Consider the following 21,071-nt stretch of genomic DNA (forward strand, 5'->3'; position numbering starts at 1 on the left):
GAGTCCTTCCCGATCCCTGATGTAATGTCAATGGACCCAGTCCTGCAAGGAAACCACTGCTTCTATGAATCATGGATCCACTATCTTTTTGAGATAAGTCCTCTCACTGAAGCTGAACTGTCTAGCCAGGAAGCCCCACTGTCTCTGCTGCCTTAGTGCTGGGATTAAAGGTGCAACACAGCTACCATTGGCGTTTACATAGGTGTTGGTGATACGAAATCAAGTCCTCATGCTTGTACAGCAAGACTGAACCATCGCCCAGGCCCCAAGAAATTTCAATAACAGTGGCTTCATCACAATGTAACATTAATTTCCTTTTGGAAAAGTAACATGTAGGAAAGCTATAGGGTTAAACAAAACATACTTTGAACAAAAATATAGCTAACTTCCAAATGTCTCTGGACAAATTCATTATCAAAAATGTTTGGTCACAAATTCATATCACAAACTCCATTTGAATTAAAATTAAGAAAGAAAACTCACCAGTAAGATTCAGTTAGAGGGAATAAATTCTATAATAAGGTTTGAAATCCCAGTAAATAGGAATAACTTTAATTATTCCTTTATGAAGATGAATTATTAGCAGAAAGAAAGAAAGAAAGAAAGAAAGAAAGAAAGAAAGAAAGAAAACTCATCTACATTCATCCTTGTGTTAGACACAATATCATGCACAACAAATGGGTAAGTGGTAGGATCCTGTTCATGGTGTTTTTTTTAATGGAATATATTAGGGGAAGAAGATAGATTTCAAATGACTCCTAATAAGGAAATAGCCTTAAAATATAAGCATTTTAATTCATTGATTTGTTCTTCATTGGAAACTGACTTTCAGGTTTAGACAAACTTATGGCCATGAATACATACAGCAGATTCAAGAATTAACAGGTTTATTACATTAGACTGTGGGCAGTGTAATTGTGTGGTTGTAACGGAGGCAGCAATTGATGATGGTTGTGTTAAAGCCCTCACACAGAGCATGGATTGTATCTTGAAGTGGCATTCACAGCTGGAACAGGCTGTCATGTGCACTGAGCTCCGTGGGTTGGAAACATCAGAGGAAAGGAAAGGAAATGCCAGCAATGTTATGTTTTCATTTCATCAAGGACAGAAACATCAAAAACTAATTCTGCATGACAAGGTCAAGTTCTGGCAGTGATGAAAGAGTAGGCCTTGACACCCTAAATAATTACAAGAAGCGGGCAGAGGGGAACTCAGAAAAGGGGAAAATGCCAGAAAAAGATGGCTGTAACATCGTACTGAGTTTAACTCAAACCTCTTGTAAACTGAAAAGATAAACCTTAAACAATGGCAATTACCCAAGTTCCTGTAAGTTTTGAAACACAGGTGCAATGCAGCTCACAACAAAGGCTGCATAGTCACATAGTTTTCTCTCAGCAGGTAACACCTGGATTTTGACATAGGAAAATCCCTTGTCTCCCATTTCAATTTACTGTTCTTTTGCTACTGTGTGGTATTCTGTGAGCCCTGCAGGATGGTCTCCACTGCCATCTCTTATGCACATGTCCATAGCATCTGCCCTGCAACAAAGACCCAAATCTTCAGAAGATGCTGCGGAGAGCAAGTCCTTTCTTGAAGAATGATGGCATGCATCACTTGGGGACTAGTGGGCAGTGTTGGTACACTGCTCTCAGCCTTTCCTAGAAGTGCCATGATACCCTACTCCGAAAACACTGCTTATGTAGCAGGGGACAATTTACACATGGCAATAGTTCAATAATTCAAGGGATTCTCACACAATGTTCACAATATTGTGTGTTATTGAACCACTGGGAAAGCCTTAATCTTCTGTAGCAACTGGAAGTGTGGAAGGCTGAGGAATTACGTTCTGAGCTTCTTTATATGTAGCCATGAGTAAATAAAGTCAGAGAACACAAATGTTGTGTTGAGCCAATGTGCTAGAATTTAAAAAACTAACTATATGATGAGTTGGTGGCAGGGCTAACATCCTACCTAGATGGACTGATATAGTATCATGACTCTTTGGGCAAATACCTCATGGTGATGTTTTGCTGAATATTGTTCTATTAGCATCTTACTTACTTTTGAAAATAGAACAAAGTAGTTAAAGATATATCTACCTGCATCATATCTAACAACATTCCTTTGTATGTTAAGCCACTGACATGCTAACATGTATTTCCAAGTAAAAAATCCAGTTCATTGAATAGAGGGAGAACTTAAGGCAATCATTCCTGATTGACTGATAATAGAAGCCTAGGTAGGAAAGGAATAAATTCTTGGCATGTCAAAGATAATATTGCTTGGAGTGAGTTAGTGGCAAACACAAAAGATGAAATGAACAAAAATTAAACAATCCTGGCATCATACTACATGCTAGTTTTTAGATTTTGCCTTTATCCATGGGAAAGGAACAAAAATGTGGTGTAAATAAAATGAAGAATTGTGTGTGAAGTGTTAGGTCAGCATGGGGTGATGTCCAGGTCTTCAGGAAAAGCAAAGAGAATGTAACTAGGATACTCTGAGCTTCGCTGTAGAGCAACATATTGTGAAATTCAATAAAAATGTATGGAGCATAAATCTAAAAGCTATTATGTCCATACAATTGCACAGCATTTTGCATGGTATATTTAATGGTAATATCCTGAGCCACTCTTGCCTAGGGGATGTTTAATCGAGCTGCACAAAGAAAGTGGTCTGCTTTGTTCCTGGAAGCAATTCTATTTTGCTCTTATTTCAACTGGGAAGATGCTTTTACAGCTAAGGGAGCCTACAGAAGCCTACAGTCCCTTTCATTGATAAAGTACTGAGATGATACTTAGTCCAGGGCTGTCTGTTCTGGACCAAGGGAAACAGGAAGCAGAGCAGGCTCTCACATGGGATGCTCTTGTTGTAAAGAGATGGCATAGTGTTTCACAACCAATCCCAGATTCCACAACCAGTGGGCAGATACCAGCTGCAGCTGATCCCAGTCAGAGATCATGTGGGATGATCCAAGCTCAACTGGATAGAAACTGTTAATTGGATGATTAAGAGTTAGCAGTGGTCCTCTGATGAGAGAAAAATTGGTAGTTGTTCTCATTACCTGTCCTATTGCACTTCTTCTATACTAAAGTGTGTTCAGGAATATTGAATGTCTTTCATTTCAAGGTGGAGATTCAATCACTATTGAAAAGTCTTATTTTTTTTCATTTTGTGAAACATGAGGTTGAAAATATATCTAAGAAGCAAACAAACTAATTATATCCCTAGGAATTCCCTGAGTTAAACTCATTTGGTTGAGCCAGGGTTTGATATTCAGGGTTAGAAATGAGACAAGAATCTTATTAGCAAATTTTATGTCAATTAGGCGGGCAGTGGTGGCACATGCCTTTAATCCCAGCACTCTGGAGGCAGAGGCAGGTGGATCTCTGTGAGTTCGAGACCAGCCTGGTCTACAAGAGCTAGTTCCAGGACAGCCTCCAAAACCACAGAGAAACCCTGTCTTGAAATCCCCCCAGAAAAAAATCTATTTCAATTAATAGGTTTGTTCTTATTTGAACTCAGTAGTACGTAAAAGTCCAACAGTAATTTACCTTAAAGGTTTAGCATCATCTTCATAATTGTATGACTTAAATGATTTATTCAATGATCATTCAACAAATGGTGTGGACTGGGCAGTTAGGGAAGTTGAAACTATAAAAAGTAGTTAAGATGCTACCCTAATTTAGACAAAGACAGATGAAGCTGTTAGTGGTGGAGGATAACTAAATGTTCATGCTTTAAAAGTAAGAGAATAAATTAGAAAGATGGAATTTTGAATTATAATAGATCTACCCATCATGTTTGAGACCCTAGCAAATAATCAATACCTGTAGGCCAATAGGAATTAAATTAAATTTTTGGCAAGTTTTCTTTTTTTAAAGCTCTATTTTGTTTATATGTGGTGTGTGTGTGTGTGTGTGTGTGTGTGTGTGTGAGTGTGTGTGTGTATAACACATGTATGTCGATACCCTCTGAGGCCAGAAGAGGGTGTTGGATCTCCTGGCTAGAGTGATCGGCAGTCATAAGCTGCTGGATGTGGGTGGAGGGAACTGAATCTATATCCTCTGGAAGAACAGGAAGTACTCTTAGCAGCTGAGCTGCCTCTCCAGCCTCTGGACAGGCTTGTTATCTAAGCAAATTCAAATTTGATTTATATGAAGGTTGAAGAATCCAGCTATGAAAGTCTTACTTAAAAGCCCTTCAAAACATAAAATGATTGGGGCTATGAGGCTGCAGAGTTGATTGCCTTGAAGTGGTAAAAGCCTTATTACTCAATAACATAAAATGATTTAGGAAGAAACCAGGAAATGACAAAGGTAGGTCACATGTCAGGATAATAATAAAGGAAGAATCACAACAGACAAGAAAGGCAGTTCAACCAGAATAAATGTGAATTATAGAGTCAAAATTGTTCTATTTGGAAATGTGGGACTATATATATTAATGGCAGAAACTGACTGAAAATTGTCACAATGCATTTTGTGTATTGAAAGAGTGAGATATCAAACATTTCAGACCAAGAATGTAATTCAGGATACTCAACACATCAATGCTTATCTTACATTTGAATCATTTCTGTTTCTTCATGGTGAATATATCACTAGCATATATATATATGTTTGTGGGGGTGTCTGTGTCACTGCATTACACTATATCCTCATAAATGTGTAGAAAAACTGTGTGCCAACAAAAAGTGCCCATGATTAGTCCTGAGAGATGATAATGGTTATGTAGGGGAACTGCAAAGCATCCAGGTATAAATTAAAGATAGGAGCAGTGGCTTGAGACAGACAGAGAGAGAGAGAGAGAGAGAGAGAGAGAGAGAGAGAGAGAGAGAGAGAGAGAGAGAGAGAGAGAGAGAGAGGAGACATTGGGCTAGAGAGATAGTACAAAGAGCATTTGCTCTAGAGGATACAATACCCTCTTCTGGTGTCCACAGGCACCCCATGTACATATGTGCCTGAACATATGTACACAAACAGATATACACAAATAAACTAAAGAGCATTGTCCATGTTCAAGATACTTCTGAAGTTCCTGTTAATGTCTTTATATGTATTTCAGTTCACTGCTGGTGAAAGCAAATGATTCAGTTGGGTTTATGAGATATTCCCAGCTGTGACATTCATTCTACGGCAAAATGATGCAAAGCTCCTTTCTAAAGTCATTATGGCTGAATTGGAATCTGCCTTTGGCATCTGCTAGTTGTATGTTTTTACAGAAATTATGTAATGTCTCTAAGTCTCCAGTTGTTCATTTGTGCATATCCTATTCCTTGGAGAACTGCAGAGCACTAAACCCATTGAAGGTTCTCAGTGAGATGCCTGCCTGGAACATTCTATATATGAGACAATTATCAGCCAGCCACCATGCCATACTATAAAGGAACTAAATGTACATAGCTTATCTTTTGCAGTCATTATTTGAGAGGTATGAAATAGGAAATTATCTGGCATTTCTGAATTTTGAATTAGAAATCCTTAATCTTCAGAGGAAAAAATTTTGCTCTTTTATATTACTGTGGAGCATGCAACATTGTGTCTGATGCCATTTTAGCATATGGTAGGAGGTTCTATAATTCTTGTCACCAGGATGGAACAAATTATTACTGTTCACTTTTGGCTGGACACACAGAAGTTATCCATGGTCATCTAGGACAATATTGTGGAGAAGGTCAAATTTCTGGTCAGTGTGCACACTAAATTTCCTTAAGAGTAGCTACCCCTACATAGCTGCCAGTCTTCCCTCTCCCTTGGTCTAGTACAGTTTGGGAAAAGTATGAATAAAAGAATGAACATAATTCCATTCTTATGGGCTTTTCACAATAAATTTAGCAGTGACTGATAATTCATGAAATCCAGGTAATGCTACCATGCCCTGCATTTGTAGTTGTGAGGACCTAGGTCTTTCCCATAGTCTCTTGTCTTCCATCACAACCTTGAATCTGATAAAGATGGCTCTGGTCATGAAGGAATTAAGTTCAAGGGATCCCTCCGTGGGAGGTACCAAGAGTAATAAAGTCACTAGGGCATGTAGACAGCAAGCCGATAACTACAATGCTATGCTTTGAAGATCCCACTTGATGTAGAAAACTGCTGGCCTGTGTGATTTTACCTCCAGGATAATTTCAAGAAAACTTATTCCCTTGACCATAAAATCTAGAAAGTACTACACATGCACCCAAAATTACTTGAAAATGGAAATTTTATTTACTAGAGAACTGTGGCCTCTTATTATGACCTCAATTTTCTAAATTTAATCTTTGTGCATTATAGTCTTATTAATTAAAGCAAACACCATTTATAGAAGAGAAAGACTGGTGTAAATATCTACTGTTCCCCAAGTATAACAACAGCAGGGTCGCAGTCTCCATGTACGAACTGTTGACACTGGACTTGGAGTATATATTTTTGAGGATGAGGTTATACAAGCTCTCTGAAGTGTGTCCCACCTCAGTCCAGTGAATCTGGATGAGCTGAAGAGACAGAAGTATTGTGTAATGACAGTGGCTTCACTATGGAGAGATACCTGCCTTATATGATTCTCTACCTGTATATAATGACCCTAAAACAGTAAGAAATGAAAATCTTTTCTCCAAATTGGCAGTTTTCTGCAATTATTCTGCAATGCTGTCTTCTGCACAAACTCAGGAGTAGAAGCATCAGGTGTTGGGTAAGGCAACCTCAAGTCTGCCCTTAGTACTGTGAAGTGGACTTCAAGTTTCAGTAACCAAGAAGGAAAAAAAGTGTGCAAACATAATAAGAATTTATTTTTCCCATAGAGTCCTAGAAAAGTTTCAGTCTTCTATAGAAACTCAATCAAATGAACAGTGCAGCCATCTCCAAAAGATAAAGAATGAGATGGATGTTTTAAAATAGACTGCATCTTCCCAGTGGAGTCCCTGACCCAAATCTTAGGGATTCAAGTCCATGGAGAACTAGGAAGCAAACTCAAGGAGTCTACAATATAATCTTTAGGATGAGGTTGCTTTCAGTGTTGTTTATTCATTCATAAAAGCATGCAATTATAAGTATAAATGCACACATATTTTAAATGTGAAGAGAGATCTTTAAATATGTTTATTTTATGGCAGTGTTTCTCTCTTAAGTGGTACTGAAAGTTGTATTATAATCAAAGTCCAGATATATGTTATTATTCTCATAAATACTATTAATGCAAAAATACCGGTGTCTAGAACAAAAGAATATCCATTCTTTTAAAGAAATAATTTAATCATTTATCTTATTATATGGGCATTTTCTGAATATATGTTTGTGTATCATATATGTGAGTTACAGAAGGTTTGTAAGCCACTGTGTGGATGCTGGGAACCAAACCCAAGTCCTCCGGAAATTAACAGCTAGTACTCTTAACCATTAAGCCATCTCTTCAGGCACAGAATATAGCATTCATGATACAAACAAGTCTTTTCTGAAGTGTAAAGACACATTGTTAAATTCATCAATACTTGGATTTGAATTAGGTCTTAACTATCCCTTCTTTGTATCAATATAGTAATAATGACATTATATAACTTTCCAAGTTAAATACCTACAAGACAAACAGACTAGTTAGGGTATTTCAACCAAAAATGAATATTCTTTGCTGTCACAAGACCACCGTCTCCTCCGAGCTCCACAGAGAGATTAGGGTTTCAGGAGTCTTTCTCATATTCAATGTGAATCTCAGGAGGCAATCTAAACTACTATAAGAATATTCGAACTATTGTAACTATTTGTAGTAAATTACACTGTTTTCGTTAATCTACCTTAACTAAGCAGAGCAAGATATATTTCAAAGAAACTCTAGACTTTCAAAGAACTTTGGGGAAATAATTGAAAGTAAATCTCTGCAGGTCAGTAAGATATGTGGAAGATGGAGTGAAGCATTGGCCCCTTAACTGATGACAGGTGCATCATACAGCACGAGCCCCAGGCTCAGGCAAACACTGTGCTGGTAGCAGGTACCATGGGAAGAAGGGAATATTCACTTTGGCTTATGTGAAGTGTTTATACAAAAAACCCACAGTCTGTTTCAGCCATAGAGATGCTTAAAATGATAGATGCTGCTTATTTTTTATGGGCAGCGAGTTATTTTATACATCTCTAGATTTAATATGCCTCTGCTTACAAATGTGGGATGTTTTATTATGTATTTATCAAAGTTTCTTTGCATGAACACTTTTCAGACTATGGAAAGTTAATGAGATCATTTGCTAAGATGTTTGGATTCCAACAAAAAAGGCTATTCAATCATTTTAAAAAGAATTATTTTGACATGAACTGAATATTCATTGAAGCTACTTATAAAACTGCCATTCACAAATCAAGGCTTAAGAAAAATACTTAAAGTATACCAACAAATAAATAAATAGTGTTCTTTGAAAATGAAAATTTAGTATTCATACACAATGGAAAACTATTCAGTCAAGAGAAAAATGGGGTTAAAATTATTGCAAGAAAATGAATAGACAGAATCTATAACATTAATGGGGATTACAATTTGTTTAGAAAGGAAAACACTTCATGTTCTTTCTCATGTACAGAATCTAAAGAATAATATAGGTAAATATGTAAACCAATATGCTTGTGAATACAAATAACAGGAAGAAAAGAAAACAAGGAAGACTAAATATCAGGGATTAAGGAAGGACTGAATGAAGGTAATGGACATGAGCTATGAAAAGGGAAATAAAGATAATTGTGTCTCTGGTTCTATATTCTGTCACAGAACTTTTGGTTTGGACAATGGATAAGTACATAAATATATTTCATACAGAAAGTATACAATTTAATGCGAAGCAGCACCACAGCTTCAATTCTCAATAGTTTACTCATACTTCACAGAAGCTCAATTAGTAGTATAGACTTTAGGTCTGGTTAATTTGGATGCATGATTATTTTTCTTCATTAGAAAGTTTTTAATAATAAAGTTTATTTTAAAGTACTTAATTAAATTGACTATTCTTAATAAAATTGCATACATTTCTGGGTTAGATGCATGGCTGCAATACATATGGATATGATAAAACTCATAATGCTCTATATACATTCCATGTCTCTCTCAGTATTTGCCAACCCATATGTATCCATTAGCTACTCCATCCTACTTCTCTGGCAGGGCAGTGTGTGGATTTAGATGAAGACATATTATAGACGCAAACTGTGCTCTCTGTATCTCCTCTCATCTCTTCACTCTCCCTCTACCACATGTATGTGCACAGCTACCTAAATTGAAAAATTATTCTATAAATATTTTCTATACTTCACTTATTTTCTCATAACATAGAAGTTATAAACTTTACTTAACTCTCTTTGTGGTGTCTTCTGTCTTACAAGGCTTGATCAATTAAATTTTGGTTTATCTCTTGAATTTAAACATTGTCTTGGTAAGTTATGTAAAATATGTGATGAATAGTCTTTCTATGGATGATTTGTTGCAGTATTTATTAGCCATTCTACTAAATAATTTTTCTCTTAAATTGTCTTGAGATAATATAACTATATATTTTTCTTGTGTGCAATTTAAATAATTTCTTACTGCATTTCCCTTCTATGAAAAAAATCTTTAAAATTTTGCAGAATAAACCCAGTTTTAGATAAAAAACAATCTATGTACATTAGAAACATGTCAGGGCAACATGAAATAAGGATGCACTTAAGGAGAAAGTAAATCTAACCAAGAAGCAAGCCAAATGGAGCAAAGAACAAAGCAAAAACGAAGAACAAAACAAATGGAGTGCGAAACTGTGATGCTCTCAGTCATGCTGGGGACTGGGTACAAACAAATCAGATTTGTCAGCAGCCAGTGGGATATTGTTCCACCTTTTGGTAACTCAATTTCTAGTACTCCTGAGATGGAAACAGAACAATTTTTATTATCTATGTGCCAAGTTCAAAGTTATTTCTCACTAGGATCTCCATAACAGATCCTCTCTGGAATCTACTGTCAAAGTTGTGGGACCATAGCCTAAGGATTGGTGTGACAATTCTGTGAGGTTCATTATGTTTGTGACTTTTCAAAACGACACTAAGGTTAGAATGAAGTTCTTAGGTGATCTTAGGCATCCTGCTCATGGTTGACGCTGATTGTCTGATTCTGTCTTCTCACATAGTCAGTGGCTATTTACTTGATGAATTAAGGAGGATAATGTTACACCACCCACAAGGATTTACTTCCTCTCAAATAATCATGACATGTTTATACAATACAGCTGGTTCAATATAGTCCCATCTATATTGGCTTTTAAGTAATCTGGGTACTGGGTTAGAGGCTCTCGGAGAAAGTTAGGATGACTGCAAATAATACTATATTGTTGCTCCAAAATATATCTATATTACCCTATAATATATACTTTAAATATGATAAATCATCTCTTTTCTGAAAATACTCTTAATTTACATGTTCAGTTGATCTAGAAAATGGCCTGACCTACCGAGGACCTCTGCATGCCTGTGACAGTTGTATAGCTTGGGCTCTTGTAAAGCTCCTAGCAGTGAGATCAAGACCTGTCCCTGGTGCTTAACTGGCTTTTAGGAGCCTATTTCCCATGCTGGATTACCTCACTGAGTCTTGGCAGGGGGAAGAGCTCAGTCCTGCCTCAACTTGATGTGCCATGGTTTGTTCAAGCCCATGAGAGGGAGGCCTGCCCCTTTCTAAATGAAGATGGATGGAAAGGGAAGAGAGTGGATGGGGAGATGGGGGTGGGGATAGGGGGGGAATGGGGGATAGGAGTAGGGGGTTGGGGGAGACTGGAAGGAGAGGAGGGAGGGGAAACTGCAGTCAGCATGTAAAATAAAAATAATAATATAAAGGAAAAGAAAACAGCCCAATCTGTCCTAAGTAAGGTCTGGATTTATTCCTTATAGTCCGGTTCATGCCTGATACCCTAGGATACCATTTCAATTCTCAAAAGTAGCTATATTTGGATATTTTTACCATTTTATACATTCCCAAAGCTATAGCTGTGTGGACCTGCCTCTCTCCAGGTTGGCCATATACTCAATTCTTTACTTGCCTCTGGTCTTGCTTAGCATCAACCTGTTGTTTACTTTCCAGTACAAATATATATTATTTTCCTGCCCTCAACACTTTCAGATATGCATATTTAATGCATTGACTGTGACTGATACTTATATGTTTTTCCTCCATTTTTTAACATTTATTAGAAAAATCTCTATGAGATTTTGTGCTTAGTAGTCAGGATGTCAGCAAACTTGACATGTTTTTCTTTAGTTGTTCACTGTTCTTACTTAATTGGTACAATTGAAGGGTTGCTTACATCTTTTCTTCCACAAACTTAATTTTTAATTTTTTTATACAACTCAGAAGCCTGGAGGATGCTAACTCTTAGCTTAACATCTTAAACTACACGATTGCATTAACTATATTCCAAAAATACCTCAAAATCACAGTTAGAGAGCCTGGACCTGGAGAGGTGACTCAGCACCTAAGACATGTGTTGCTCTTACAGGGGACACGGATTTGATTTCAAGTACCTACAGAACAGCTCACAATTGTCTATAATGGCAGTTCCAGGAGACCTGACACTCTCTTCTGACCTGGTGTAGGCACCAGACACATATATGGTACTCAGACATACATGCAAGTAAAACACTAATACTTATAAAAGCAATTTTTTATTGAAAGATAAAGAGTCTAGTTTTCTATTGCCCACTATGGTGAATAACTGGTATGCTTTCTCTATGGTTTAAGATATCACTAATAGAGGACCATATTTTTATTATTAAGGTCATTTCACTTTCTTATATATTGCTGCTCTCAGAATACCTATATGGTAATTTACCCTAAATAAAGAAATGAGGAAAATGAAATATAACAATTTTGACCCAAGAAGAAAATGATAATAAAATTAAATGTGAACATTATTTTAGTACATTTCCTCTAATCTCCTTTTGAGAAAAAACAGATTAATAAGAAAGTACAATTTGACATTAGTGATATAAATCTATCCTCTCTTGCAGAAAAATCTGTGCTTTTTTATGAAGAACTAACTTTTGTTTATTTCAAACTTAAGCATGTCATGTTGACAAATGGGCAGTTATTTCATTTGTTGGCAAAGGAATATTTTACATTTCTTCTGATTCAACAGGTAGTAAGGAAATGACTGATTTAAGTAGGTCAAAATCTCTAGGCTCTGTGAAAATGGAATGTTGAAATGTAATCCCTACTCAGATAGCTTAATAATCAGTAAACCCCAAGTAAGTGTTCTGTAACAGTTCAGTTTATATTCTTTTTGTTTGTTTGTTTGTTTTTTTGAGACAGGGTTTCTCTGTATTGTTTTTGTAGGCTGTCCTGGAACTCGCTCTGTAGACCAGGCTGGCCTCTAACTCACAGAGATCTGCCTGCCTCTGCCTCCTGAGTGCTGGGATTAAAGGCGTGCACCACCAATGGCCAGCCAGTTGATATATTCTTATGGCCCCTAGAGACGACCTCCCTTCATCTCTTAAGCATTCCTAGCAAGCACTAAAGAAGAAAATGGGAAGGTGTAGAAACCAAGATGCTGTCTTTAGCTAAAATAGCGTGATACCTTCGGCATCTTAGGAGCTTCACTTTTTCAAAATCCTGCAATTCCCTGTGCTCATAATAAACGAAAGTAAACCTAGGTATATATTTTTTGTCCTGGAGGCTATTGAGAAAACAAATTTGATTCATATTCTAAACATCTGACAGGATGAACAATTTAAAATGTTACAAAACAAATAAAAGCATTAGGCACACACTAACCTGGGCTAAATGCTACTTAATGAGCTGTTGGGACTGTTGACATTAACACCTATGATTGTGCCACTTTTGTTTTATGGACATAGTGAGCCCTTCTGGATGATGACATTTTGTAATTCAAACAATGACTCATGGAAAATAAAGTTTTCACTTGCTAAAGCGCTGTAGGATTGAATTAAGAAACATCTTGCTGTGTGGAAACGGATGCTGTTTGAGCAGCATCACAAAAAAACTAAGATGAACTTTAAAAATGTACAAGGATGTTTTTCTTGTGCCATCTAATTGGAAAAACAGAAGCAAACAAATAAAATAATGTTCCTGGGACCCATTCTACAGTTATGTCCCATTACATAAGAGAGTGTTATATAACACAAAACCATCATTATCGCATCAAATTATGGAACAAATAAAGCCAGGTTTCCCAAGATGGTATCAAATAAAGTACTGCAAATAAGGCTCTCCATGGGACTGAGTGTGGGTGACAGTTATGTTTGGCTGGGGGGCAGGGCTGGCAGTAGCACCGAGCAACAAGACCTATCCCAGGGGTTTGAACTGGCTTTTTGGAGCCTACTCCCTATGGTGGGATACCTTGATCAGCCTTGATATGGGATGAGGGGCTTGGTCCTGCCTCAACTTGGTATGCCAGACTTTGTTGATTCCCCAAGGAAGGCCTTATCCTCTCTGAGGAGTGGATGGGGGAATGGGAAGGGTAGGGGTGGAGGGACAAGAAAACGAGGACGGGAAACTGGGGTTGGCATGCAAAACGAAAAACATTTTTAAATAAATTTTAAAAACCAAATAAGGCTCATTTTGCTCATAACTCAAAAATATTTATGTCCCTTGCTTTACACTCACCTAAAAGTCTGTGGTAAAATTTTACCCAAGGATTTTTCACTAAATGATACTTTAAACTTTAAAAAATTTATCATTTTGTGTTTATGGGTGTTTTGCCTACATGTATGTCAGTTTACAACATGAATGCCTGGTGCCAACAGAGGCTTTCAGGTCCCTGGAACTGGAGTAACAAATGTTTGTGAGCCATCATGTGGATGCTGGGAACCAAACCAAGGGGCTCTGGAAGAGAAGCCAGTGATCTAAACCACAGAATCATCTATCCAGCTCCAAATAAATATTTCTTTTAAGCCAAGTCGAAACCAGTGTGGTTCACAAAGAATTCACCATGAGCTTGGACTCTGCTCTTCTATGTTCTCAATCATTATGTTAAAAGTAAGTCTTAAGAAGTCATTTACCACTAACAATTTTTCCCATGTTGTTTTTCCTTTTGAGGTTCTGGTTAAACAGGAATTTAAAGAACATGGCAAGTAGATGGCCGTTTTCAACAAGCCAGCAGTCAGAAAAAAAATCAGTAATTTATTAATAGCAAAATTGTGGTAGGTTGTTATTCTAGGTATACAGGTGAGTGTCCAAAGACTCACTTATTGCTCTGAATTTCTTCCCACTAACACTTTATTTTGAGCTTTGAAGGTCAAACTAAAACCATGCCCATGTAGGAAACAACTTCATCTTTGTAACACAGTGCTGTGAGAAACAATTAACTCTAAAATCACACTGAAGTTCGTTGCTACCATTCCTCATAAACATATACACATATCTTAACATTTATAACACAGAGACATTAAATATGTACAACTGTTGACATGCAAATGTTGTAGATTTTTAAAGAAGACCTCTACAGAACAAAGTAAGTGCATATACTACAGTTCCTCCAGCCTAAGCTTCTAAGGATATACCAGTGGATTCTTTTATTGCCGACCTAACAGGTCAAAGGTGCAGAATTCAGCCACTAGCAAGTCAATGGAAAACTGTCTATATAGCAACTTGCTGAAAGATCCATTTTACAGTAGGAAAATTATAAATACATATATAGCATTCTCTACTCCCAATTTCTGAACTAGAAACTACCACATGTACTATTGCACTCATCGTTGCTTCAGTGTGCCTCAGTTGAACAGTTTGTTAAAGGGTCATTTGAGTACCCCGGCAAAATTTGCATGCTTCTTACTTCCTCCATTCTTAAAAGTACACCTTTATAATCCAGTCTACAGAATTACCACTGTGCAATACTAACTTTGAGAAATGACCCAGGCTTGTTGTTTTGTAGCAGGTTATGGGGCAACATTGCTAGAGTAGTATGAGCCAGCTGGTTTAGGAATCAGTAGCCTCTGAATGTGCGACTATCTGAAATTTGGTCCTGAAAGGCACTATTATGCTATTACCATGGACATACAGTTGCAGTAAATACTGCGGAAACCTAGGCCTGAAAGAATCTATTAAGTTAACATTATGCATTCTTGGGGTTTTGAGGTTTCTGAAATGCATTCATCATTCAGTCCCAACTGACGTTTATGAATACCACAGAACCAACTATCAGGCATCTTTGTTTCATTTTTCCTGCCTCTCCCTTTCCCGCTTCCTGTCTCACCATCTTTATCTAAACTCTGTAATTGATCCTGACTGGTTGATTAACATTTGAAAAACAGTGCTAAAATGTTTACACACCATCACTTTGTAATTAATAGGAAATGGTTTTCAAGGGGCTGTTTGACGATGTCTACTGGTGGGGGAAAGCCTACAAAATGTCTAATGGTGTCATTCCAATATCCTTCGGTGGTGGTATGTGGCAAATGGATTGTAGAAGAAGACTAGCTGTGTAATAGATTATGACTCCAATGACTGATTGGAAAAACAGTTAAGGAAAACAAAATGCTGTCATATGAAAGGACAGGATGCCCTGTGGACCAAGGTCATAGATACCACCTTTCATTTGATCATCATGCATGGCAGATGAAATACTATGTTTTTTCTATTTACCTTGTTTTAATCTCAGATTATACATGAATTTTGCATTGAAATACATATTTTCTCTTGTGCTTTTGAAAAAATAAAATTCTCTCTCTCCCCCCGTCTTATACAGGTTTCAACAACCTTCCTCTGTAATGAAATGAGTGGTGACTTTAACAGAGAACTGAATGGAGCACTTGTTTTGAAGGTGTATTTGCTCTGTATTACTGCAACCTCACCCGTGGCTTACCCAACACCCAAGGAAGTGTGAATGTTGGGGATGTCTGGCCTTTGGTAAGAAGCCTAATGATGATCAGCTTCAAAGACCACACTCTGACAGCATAGGAAAGTCATTGTCATGGAGAAGAAAGCCATGAATTGTGAAATTAGGCATGTCAGATGAAAAATAAGCAGATTTGGCTGTAGTCACACACTGATGTTTGATGTCTGTTTTTGTGGTTGTTTTGCTACATTTCTCCCACTTCCCTTCCTGCTTCTATCTCCTTTGCCTTTTTTCTTCCTTCTAGAATTATTTATTGAGTATTTTCTATGTGCTGTTGGGAAAAAGAATGTAACAAATCTCATGGGCATTAGTTTGAATGAAAGACGAAAATTAATCAAATAGTTACTTTGCGGATGTGTCTTTGCAAAGATAAATACTACGAGTGAAAGGAACACAGGCCCTTAAAGGCGTTAAACAAACAAAGGAACTCAACTTTGATGGATGTGTTGAAGGTTTGACATCATACAATCAGGAAAGCTTGGGTGGGGAGGACCCGCATGTGTTCTGGAATCTGAAGAATGCAAAGGAATCTGAAGGAGGAAACGGCATACACAAGTCCCATGGTCAAGGGTTTATGTGAACTTATGAACATATGTGACAAGAAAGCAGAGAACTAAAGGGCAGGTGGTTTCAGAGAGTTTGGATAAGGAGGGGGTGTACTGGGCCAAGAAATTACTGAAGACATTTAAAATGGTGTGGCAGGATTGTCTTTTCATTTTTAAAGAGCTACTAATCATCGACCAGAAGAAAAAAAGAGCAGATGCAAGGAGTCTTAATGAAGAGTCCATTTCAGAGTCTAGACTGGAGACGGTGGACTTTTGTGCAAAAAGAACTGGAAATAAACTAGAGAAAGGGGGCATTGTGACACTCTTGGTCCACTTGCAGCTAGACAATCTATAGCAGTGGAGACCCTCAAGGTAGTTACTGGAAATTACAGCGAGGAGAATGGCTTCCTGTGACTGTGACCATGCAAGTTTCACTGCTCATCTTGACCAGCTTCACCTTTGAGTTAAATTCATGAAGTCACTTGCTCAGGGAAGCACAGGTACTTTGGGAGCCCATTCTACATGGAGGGATGCTGTCTCAGCCTGGACACATCGGGGACGGCCTAGGCCCTGCCCTGGATGACAGGACAGACTTTGGAGATTCCCCATGAAGGGCCTCACCCTCCCTGGAGAGTAGAGTGAGGATTGGGTGGCGGGTTGAGGGGAGGGTTGAAGGGGGTGGCAAAGGAGGGGAGAGAGAGCGAGCTGGGATTGACATGTGAAGCAAGCTTGTTTCTAATTTAAATAAATAAAAAAACAATTGTCATTGAATTGATCAAGTTAGCCATGTGATGTAACAGATCTTCTTAAAGTAATTTGCTAGGCAGAGAGGGTGTGGCTCAATATGGCAACAAGGAATTTGATGTCTAAGATCTGACACTCAGTACTTTTCATTGTCAACAGTGGTTCTCACAGGTGGTAGCTGTATGTCCTGGGGGAAATTTTCCATATCTGGAGACATTTTAGATTATCACAATTTGGGAAATGAAAGCTACTCTGATGCACATGGCAGCCCCTCCCAGCAGCAAGAAATGATCTGATTCCAAGGGTTCAAAGTGCCAAGGTTGGGAAATGTTGACTTTTCAAAACAGGCTGATAAGATTTCCATTTTTCCTGACATGGCAGACAAAACAAAATCCTTATCTTCGTCATGGAAATGAAATAAGAAACATTTTAAAAGAAAGAAGTTGACCTATGCTAACAACATAGGCTATTTGTAATGCAACCAGTATTTACCAAGTGTAAAATCAAATAGAAATGCTTGGTAGAGAATAAGACAATGCCTAGTATGTTTTTTGCAGGTTTATTAATTTGTAATGTTTCTTTCACTGTAAACAGTTTTGCAAAGCATTTCTTTGGAAACTATATTTGTCATCTCTCAAGCAAGCCAAGCTATTTGATCCTATTAGCAGATAATGCAGATCATTTTCTTTGTACATTTAAAGTTGGAGAAAGAAATACTTTTTTTTTTTTTTGGTTTTTACGAGACAGGGTTTCTCCGTATTGTTTTGGAGGCTATCAGTCCAGCCCGGCCTCGAACTCACAGAGATCCGCATGCCTCTGCCTCCCGAGTGCTGGGATTAAAGGCGTGTGCCACCACCGCCCGGCGAAAGAAATACTTTTTGCATGCTAAAGTGTATTTATGGTCTTAGCATTCAGCAATTTTGGTTTTCATTGGATTTTAGGTACTTTTGTTTTGCCTCCATACTGGATACTTTCTGCTTGTTTCACCAGATTCCTTTTGCCTTTGTACACTGTTTGTGGGTGACTAGTCTGTATCTGTTTCAACATACACTTCTACTTTCTGGCCTCAAGGGGCATTAGACAATAAAAGATGAGAAAGGAAAATAAGGTGTGTGGGGGGGTCTTGATTTTCCCTGAGTGGTCACAGTAGTCTGGTAGGATCCCTCATAATTCATTTTTATAATTCATTTTGGTCCTTTTTACAACTCTTTTTTTATCATTCAACTCAGATTAGAAACAAACCCCATCATATTACAGTGTCTTTTGCATTTTAATTGATAATATGGTTATGTCATTGAAAGTAATCTTGTTCCAAGTTCTCACTAATATATTCAACTTTAATTGTTTTTCTTCTAGTAGTATAATGACTACAATTTATATTTCCATGGCTTACATGTTCCTTGGGATTGACAAAAATTGCACATTTGATCACCTAGTAGCTTGTATGCAAACGATGCATACATTTATGCCAATTAGGATGAATCAACAGATGTGGACTTGGTACCTAAGAGTCCTCATAGAACCAAAACATAAGACTGAGAAAATTGTAACTGCCTAGATAATAGATGATTCTTGATGTCAGTGAAATATTTACATAGCTATATTACAACAAGGGATACAGGAAGACTCACAAAGAACTCAATCTTTATTGTAGCCAAAATCTCCTTTTTATGAGCCAGCAGCTAACCCATCTCCCAAAATGTTAATTCATTATTGTTTAATTCGATCTCCCACTTAATCAGAAATTAAAAGATATTGCTCAGATATTTTATTCTATGTTCCGTATGGAAATCAGTCCTAAACCATCCTATTTCCATAGTTACAGGATACAGTGCCATCAACCCACAGCATCTGATGGGTACCATTTTCAAGACCCTCCTGGAAAATGGAATAGAATTTGCGCATATGCCCTGCACACAGTATCTCACATACTTCAGACCCTCTCTAGACCATTTCTAACACCCAAGACAATGTAAATGCTTTGTAAAGGCTTGTTAGGCTGTTTTGTTTAGGAAACAGTGACAGGAAAAAATTCAACACATGTTCAGCACAGATTCAGCTATTTTTCTTGAAAACTTTTAATCCATGGATACAGACGGTTCCTGGGGACACACAGCTACTGCTGTGTAGAATTCATAATTAAGTATCTCTGTGCCATGGCTTTTCATCAAGGCAAACATCCTCAAACATCAAGGCAGCTCGTTACATCTACAACTACAAGTAAACCCCTTAAGATCGCTGTACCTTAGCTTCAGGATCTGAGGATGTGATTTGAGGCATTTAGTGACAATTGAAGGATACAATATATTGTCTCTGCTTCTCTCTTTCTTCCCTTCCCTGCAAGAACAGTCAAAATGAGAAAAGTAAAATGCATCATTTAATTTGAAGCTATGTTACAATGACTTGGACTGATCCAGTGTGTACTGGAGATCCTTATTTCCATGGTATCTTACTCCTTTGTTTCCAACTTTACATAATATGAATGTCTGGGAGATCTTCCCAAGACAATGCACACTGGACGCTTAATGAGAAATGCATGCTGAAGTATATATGTGAGGCATTGGCCTTGCTTTTTCTATGTCTTCCTTTGTTTCCACTGCTCCAATGACAGTAAATGATTTCTGTTATACTATAACACATACAAAACAAAAACTGCTGCTACTGTGAATTATCATGCAAGAGTGAGATGTAACCCAGCATATCATTTTTCATCAATCTCACTCAATATTAATGGTGATGTGCAAGGAAAAAAATACATGAACTACTATCATTCTTCATGACTGCTACAAAAAGGACTTTTAAATTCACTCTTTTTTCCAGCTCTTGAATGGCAGGATAAAAATCAGAGCCCCAGCCAGTTCCCACATCTCTGATGTGAGCTCGCATTCTGTGCGCTGGCTGACCTAATGGAAGCCTGAGGCAGATCAGTTTACTGCAGCACAAGGTGGTTCTGTGCTGAGACTTGTGTACCTCCGTTTGTAGCGAGTCCAGTCATACACTACACACCTACTTTGCCTGTAACTGGAGACAGCTGATGCACAATGGTGCTGAAAGAAATGTACTTTTCAGCGAGGGAACTTGTAACAGATCCCTTCAGCATCTAGAGCTGCCACACAAAGTATCCCCATCCCGTCCTCCTTAGAAGTGCCCGGGTGATGGGAAGTACTAAAACTGGAGGGTGTGTGTTAGAGCGGGCATGACCACTCAACATGCCCAAATGGGATGTAATTTAAATCTTCAGTCGTTGTTTTTTTATTTTTGAAAGAAAACTGGCAGCCTGAAAGCAGTTTCTAAGAAAATATTTGTGAGGTTTTACCAGATTCCCATAAGGAGTTGGGACAGTACAGGTTTAATACATAAATATTGATGCTTAAATTGAATTCTACTTTTCTGATGAGAAGGTGGGTGGGGTGCTGTTATTCTTTTCCTGATAAAACAAAAAAATCCACTTCCCATGAGTACACAGAACGTGGTAGCCATGTAGACAGGATATCAGGTGCTGTACACAGAGACCCCTTCATGAGATTCCCTGTCATGAAGGTCTGAATAGTAAGTATAAAAGGAAGCTATGGGCTTATCCTTTGACAAAAGTCCATCTGTGTTGAGGCAGAAGAATTGGAGACAAATGTCACCTTTCTTGGCAATTGCCAGCCTAACTTCTTCAATGAGCAAGCAGGTCGCAACAGATAAAGAGGGAAGCCATAGCCCCTGCCACCAGCTGTACTTTGTATTGTGTGTGCTTTTCAATTTTTCATGGCTCTTGTTCTCATGGACACTAGACGGCTCTGTTTATCTCTCCCTTGGCAGCCTTAATCTCCCTCCACTCAACTATTCCCAAATCGAGGATAATAGCAATACCAAGAAGCTTAGCTGAGAATGTCTGCAAGGACCTAGACTCATGATAGGTCTTACAAATATACAACACCACTTCTAAGCAAATATGATGAAGC

General features: G+C 37.8%; 1 protein-coding gene and 1 pseudogene across 2 annotated transcripts in view; one reads left to right on the forward strand and one right to left on the reverse strand.

Moving 5' to 3' along the window:
- The window catches only part of Sorbs2 (sorbin and SH3 domain containing 2), a 300,895-nt gene that overhangs the window by 256,868 nt on the left and 22,956 nt on the right, over positions 1-21,071 (reverse strand). Inside the window, exon 2 of one of the 2 annotated variants that reach the window (XM_040731910.1) lies at positions 19,366-19,458. The exons of the other annotated variant lie outside the window; for it this stretch is intronic. The gene's annotated coding sequence lies outside the window, so the exon portion shown is untranslated. The remainder of the gene's footprint in view (positions 1-19,365; positions 19,459-21,071) is intronic. 2 annotated transcript variants of the gene reach the window in all.
- Positions 1-21,071, forward strand: part of LOC101827898 — a 60,641-nt pseudogene that overhangs the window by 31,959 nt on the left and 7,611 nt on the right.

The sequence above is a fragment of the Mesocricetus auratus genome, unplaced genomic scaffold (genome assembly GCF_017639785.1).
Source record: "Mesocricetus auratus isolate SY011 unplaced genomic scaffold, BCM_Maur_2.0 Super-Scaffold_100026, whole genome shotgun sequence".
Taxonomy (NCBI): Eukaryota; Metazoa; Chordata; class Mammalia; order Rodentia; family Cricetidae; genus Mesocricetus; species Mesocricetus auratus.